The sequence below is a fragment of the Dipodomys spectabilis genome, unplaced genomic scaffold (assembly GCF_019054845.1).
Source record: "Dipodomys spectabilis isolate Male_0828 unplaced genomic scaffold, ASM1905484v1 ptg000597l, whole genome shotgun sequence".
Classification (NCBI taxonomy): domain Eukaryota; kingdom Metazoa; phylum Chordata; class Mammalia; order Rodentia; family Heteromyidae; genus Dipodomys; species Dipodomys spectabilis.
This window is the reverse complement of record NW_024871274.1, coordinates 446,490-452,901: the sequence shown is the minus strand read 5'-3', so window position 1 is coordinate 452,901 and position 6,412 is coordinate 446,490. Positions and strand designations below refer to the sequence as shown.

The 6,412-nt window shown below is 41.1% G+C and overlaps 1 pseudogene; it reads right to left on the bottom strand.

Moving 5' to 3' along the window:
* Positions 1-3,027: 3,027 nt before the first annotated feature.
* On the bottom strand, positions 3,028-3,326 carry LOC122100717 (annotated as a pseudogene).
* Between the last annotated feature and the right edge of the window lie 3,086 nt (positions 3,327-6,412).

Genomic DNA, 6,412 nt, shown 5'->3' with positions numbered 1-6,412 from the left:
CAAGATTTTTATATCGGCTTTGTTTATGTTGATGTCAGTAATATAATATTGACATGTAGCGTTGACATATAACCTGCATACCCTATGTTGCCTAGACTGTCCTGAACTCCTGGGTCCAGCACTGACCTCTGAAGTTGCTGAGGTGACTAATAGGTTCCACTAGTTTAGAAACCCCAGTATTATGTAAGTGCATGTAAGAAGAGGCTACACTGTATTGTTCAGGGAATAATGATAAGCTCTAAGAAAGACTGACTACATCCCTCGCTTCACACTGAATACTACGTTTTGATACACAATGAACCAACCCTTTACCTGACAGGCTCCCTTATCTCTCAGAGCAGGTAATCTTTATAATAGCCACCCAGACACACTTCTGGGAGCTCTTTTCCTGTGTCCATTCTATTTCCCAAAGTCACAAGTTTTTCTCACTGTAAGTATCTAGGATTGGAGACAAAAGAGAGTAAAATACATACAGTAAATGGTGCTAACATGACTTCACATTCTATAGTAAGAACAGTGTTCAAAAGAAGTGAGTATAAACAGAGGCAAGTTTTCAGCAATAATGTCTTTCTTGGTAGAGGATGGTGTACAGAAACTCTGTGGAGGAAGAAATCTTTTTGGTTAAGTGTTTACCTGGGTAAAGTATCTTTCATAGGTGGCTGAATAGCTAATGACTATCATTTACTTACATTTGTACACAGTTTTACATCTTATGTATGCTGACTCAATCTGAGCCATCCCTATGACAAAGCAGGTAGGAAATTTTACAAAATTCTACATTCCCTTCTTTTTATATAGTATAACAAAATGTATTTTTGTAACATTAATTATGGATCAATAATGCACTTAAACATATAACTTTAAAACATTCTTCACAAAGAACTTACAGATCACATTTACTTAATAACAAAATGTCCAGCTGTTCAATAAAATAGGCTTAAGAAGTACAATCCAATTTCCTAAACAGAGACAGCATTACAACAGAAGTATTTATGCAGTAGGCAGATTTTTGTGCTAAAAGCACAAAACTTAAACCAAAACTTCAGGGATAGGACATCAAAAAACTACTGGCTAACTAAAGATTTAGTTTATATGAAACAGGAACTTTTGAGCATCAGAATTTAAACAGACCTCCTCAAATATTACTAGTATGCTTTTGATAGTAGAATTTTTCCCCTTTGATAATTTAACATCCTCCTATTCATCCATTTTGTAATATCTGGTAATTTAGGGGGAAGCGGGGAGCAGGCAATACTGGGTTTTGAATTCAGGGCATGCTTGCTTGTAGCTAGGCCATACTAGTCCGGAGTGCTACCACTTGAGCCACATTTCTGAGATGTGATCTGGTTTCCTGCCACAGTCTATTTTAGACTTCACACTGTTGAAGAATTACAGGTGGTCTGGAGTCCAGTTTCCCTACAGGTGGTCTGGAGTCCAGTTTCCCTCCATGGAGATGAAATCTCACAGACTTTTCTGCCTGAACTGAACTGGAATCAGGGCTCTCCCAAACTGTCATCCACATAGTTTGCTACGTGCCATGCCTAAAAATGTATTGAGAAGGGAGTCCCACGAACATTCTGCCAGGGCTGACCTTGAACTGAGTCGCTTTTGTTCTTAGCCTCCCATGTAACTATGAGAAGTGTGAGCCATGTATCATTTGTGCCTGTATCTGGCAAATTTCTCAAATTACCATGACATACTTCAAATGCTGATCCTGTTATTTTCTCTTTTTTCTCCCAGTAAGCCTTGGGAAGGGAAAACATTGAGATGTGCTATAATAAAAACTGGTATGAGGACTTTATTCATGGCTAACTCAGTAAGCTTTTATTGAAAACCTCCTACAGACACTACCCTTTCCTCCAGAATCTCACCATTTAAAATACAGATCAACTACTGATTCTGAATCACTGGAGATAATATTCATCATCCAAGATATGTACAGGGACTAATACCCTTCTGTAAGGCAAATAAAATCTTTCACTATGCATATCATTCTTTGGATTCTAATACAATTATTTTGAAGCCGATAGGCTGACAAGGCCCATGGTTTATTTTCTCTGCTATTCAATCTGTCAAGAATTTTATTATCTAAGTTTTCTTCAAAATTTACTGAAGTTTTGTCAACTTCAACTTGACCAAAAAAAAAAAAAAATAGTGGCTCAGTGGCAGAGTGCTTGCCTTGCATGCATGAGGCCCTGGGTTCAATTCCTCAGTGTCACATAAGCAGAAAAAGCCGGAAGTGGCGCTGTGGCTCAAATGGTAGAGCACTAGAGCTGATGAGCTGAGGGACAGCACCCAGGCCAGAGTTCAGGCCCCAGGTCCAACAACAACAACAACAAAAAAAACAGTTGGCTTTTTCTGTGACCCTGTGGATTTTTTGTTCCTCTTCACTGTTGCTTTCCTTCTTGCCAAAAACTGGTCACCTTCCTTTCTTTGGTTTCTTATTCCCATGGATGAGCACATCCTTAAAAAGCTGGGTCTTCAATAAGTATAATTCACCATCATTTCTAATTAGGCTACATTATAAATTTCATACCGTCAATACAACAATGCTCTCTCAGTACTATAGAAAAATCTTATCCTCAAAGGCAATAGTTTCTGTCTTGAAAGTTGTCAGAGGACACTGATAAAGGAATGCATAACTCAGCAAATGATGCTTTAAAATTTCCACCATGACAAAAACTAGATTTGAGAGATTATTGTTAGAACTATTTGGTATAAGTCACCAATTTGTGTACCCAATGCTTCGATCAAAATACTCAGGCTTTGATTTGCTTACTAAAGCTAATGACACATAGTTAGAAACTTAAAAAAAAACATAACTGATGGAAGATTGCTAATTACTCTCTGAATATTATCTTCACAATAAACTATATATTTAAAAATCAAACTGTGTGCAAATCAGTAGCAAACAATTACCTGCCATCCAAATCCTTTTGCTTTTTAAAGTCAAGGACAAATAAATATGTTAAGATTCATTAAATTTTAATTAATTTTCATTCGAGCACTCTCAGAAAGAATCACCACTCATCCATGATCCCTAGGAATAATCCAAAGTTCTGAGCCAGGCTTTAGAAAAACATTTCCAGCAGTCTCTGCAGAATTTATTCCTAGTCCATCATGGGTAATAATTGCACTCGTGGCTGCAGGAACTTTAAATTCTTCTGCTGCGAACTTTAAGACTGCCGTGAAAGGTGCACTTTCAGGAACTGAGTATTGTGTAAGGCAGCCATGGATCTGATGTCAGCGTGATTTTAAACCAAACCTTAGACATGATGGAATGGGCCTGGACACACTCACCATGCCAAGTTCACCTGGTGGCCCACTTCCTCTGGAAACACTCCCCATATTTCTTTTTTTTTTTCGGCTTTGCACTCTTGCTTAGTTTTTTCACTTGAGGCTGATACTCTACCACTTAAAATAAACCTCCACTTCTATGTGTGTGTTTTTTACTGGTATAATTGGGGATAAAAGTCTCAGGGAGCCGGGTGCCATTGGCTCATGCCTGTAATCCTAGCTACTCAGGAGGCTGAGATCCGAGGATCACAGATCAAAGCCAGCCCGGACAGGAAATTAACCATCAGAAAACTGGGAGTGGCATTGTGGCTCAAGTGGTAGAGCACTAGCCTTGAGCTGAAGAGCTGACGGACAGTGTCCAGGCCCAGAGTTCAAGCCCCACGACCGATAAAAAACAAAAAGTCTTTGGGATTTATCTTCACAAAGTGGTGTCAAACTGTAATCCTCAGATCTCAGCCTCCTGAGTAGCTAGAATTACAAGCCTGAACCGCCAACACCCAGATTTTCATCACTTTCATCAAGACTGAAAGATATTTAACAAAGTCTCTGAGGTGCCCTTGTCTAAGTAGAATTTTCCAAATGTATTTGACCTTAAAATCCATTTTTTAGTAAGTCTTTTCTGTGCATCTGCATGAAAATTGGAAAGGAAATGAGGGAGTATTTTATTTGGAATGTTACTTTCTTCTTCTAAAAAAAAGTTGAATTGTGAACTTTTATTCCAAGAAGGAAATATACAAGATAAATTGAAATTTTACTTTATATGCCAAAAACCAATCTGTTAAACTATACAATAATTAAGAACTATAAGCCAGGCTGGGAAAGTGGCTCAGTGGTAGAGTGCTTGCCTTGCATACATAAGTCCCTGGGTTTGATTCCTCAGCACCACATAAGCAGAAAAAGCCCAAAGTGACACTGTGGCTCAAGTGGTAGAGCGCTAGCCTTGAGCTGAAGAGCTGAGGGACAGCGCCCAAGCCCAGAGTTCAGGCCCCAGGACCAACCAATAAAAAAAAGAACTATAAGCCCTTGCTAGGTGCTAGTGCCTCACACCTATAATCCTAGCTACTCAGGAGGCTGAGATCTGAGGACTGCAGTTTGAAGCCAGCCCAGGAAGGAAAGACCATGAGACTCTGATCTCCAATTAACCACCAGAAATCCAGAAGTGGAGCTGTGGCTCAAAGTGGTAGAGTACTAGCCTTGAGCAAAAGAGCTCAGGTACAGAGCCTAGGCCCTGAGTTCAAGTCCAACAACCAACAAAAAAGAAAAAAGAAATATAAGTCCAATTGCTATTCATGGCTATAGTATTTTCATATATATTTTTTGCCAGACAGCTCAAATAATATTAATACCTTTGTATTCCTTCTTTTAAATAAATAGAAATGTCTTACTAATAGAAAAATAACCTCAAACACTACCAAAAGTCATAACCAGCTCCCTCCACACTCCAAGTTCATTGGTCTATAAGAGCTTTCAGCCCAAATTCAAAAGTGACCCTTAGTCTTCCTACTCAACACCAGATGCCTATGCATCAGAATACAGCAGATCCCTGAGGCTTCATTCTGACCCACCCAGACACTGCTGGACCCTACCCCTGTGACCTCCTCCACCACCAGCTGCCAGATTTCTTCATGTCCCTGCAGGTCCTGCAAAGATGGTGATCCATGGGGCACATACTAGGAAACATGGCCAACCCCAAAGCCAATGGTTCAAGAAAGGATTGAGAAGGTTGTTAACAAGCTCAACTAGTGTTGACTCAATTTGTGAATGGTGATAAGGGAGAAAGCAACAGAGCCCCAGCAAAGCCTGGTGCAGCCATGGAGAAAATTCCCTTCAGCTGAGCAAATATTGATTAGTCTCCTTGTTCAGGCTCTGCTGATGGAAACAAGAGGTGGACTAGAATTCTTAAGAAGTTTGTAGTTTGGTCTGCGTGCTGATGGCTCACACCTGTAATCCTAGCTACTCAGGAAGCTGAGATCTGAGGATCACTCCCTGGGCAGAAAAGTTTGGGAGACTCTCCTCTCCAATTCACCAGAAAAATCCAGAAGTAGAGTTGTGGCTCAAATGGTAGAGTGCCAGCCTTGAATGAAAAAGCTAAGCAAGAATACAAGGCCTTGAGTTCAAGTCCCAATACTGTCCCCCTCCCTGAAAAAAAAAAAGAAAAAAATAGAATCAGACTTCCCATTAAATACGGCAGGTTACTGGGCTAAGGATAGCTCAGTGATAGAGCACTTACCTTGCATGAGGAAGACTCTGGGTTCCAACCCCATCATCACCACAGGCACACATGCCCAAACACACACACACACAATGTTCCTTCTCTGAATCCTCTAAAATAACTATAAAGGAGTGTTTCAGGACCGGAGGTAAGACTAAAGAGAGAGAGTGTCTGCTTAGCAGGCCAATAGAACAACAACAATTTTTTTTCAGGGGCTGGGAAGGTGGCTTGCCTTGTATACAAGAGGCCCTGGGTTTGATTTCTCAGCACCACATAAGCAGAAAAAGCCAGAAGTAGTGCTGTGGCTCAAGTGGTAGAGTGCTAGCCTTGAGCTGAAGAGCTGAGGGACAGTGCCCAGGCCCGGATTTCAGGCCCATGACCAACCAAAAAATAAAAGTTTCTTTTCAGCCAGGTATGGTGACTCACACGCTTAATCCCAGCTAGTCAGGAAGTAGAGTTAGAAGAACCACCTTCTGAGGCAGAATGGGCAAAACACAAGGCCCTATATGAAAACCAAACTAAAAGCAAAAAAGGCCTAGGGCATGGTTCAAGTGGTAGAACCCTTGCCCAACACACATGAGGCCCTGGGTTCGGTCCCCTTTGCTTCTCTAACACCACAGTGGTGGTCCTCACTCCATCAGCCCTCCCATGTCGGTCTCCTCCACAGATGTCCTCCTCCCATACCTCCATCCTGAGCTTCTTCCCTCCTTCATTCACCTTTGGGGTTGTCATCCAGTCCAGTAGCTCTAGATGCCATCTCTAGGTTCAGAACTTGCGCATTTCCCTCTCTCCATTACCACTCCACTGGCCTCCAAACCCAGACCCACCAGCAGATAAGTGGGTATCAGCTAGACATCATGAAGGTAATATCATCCTTCTGGTTGCTGAGGTCAAAAACTTCAA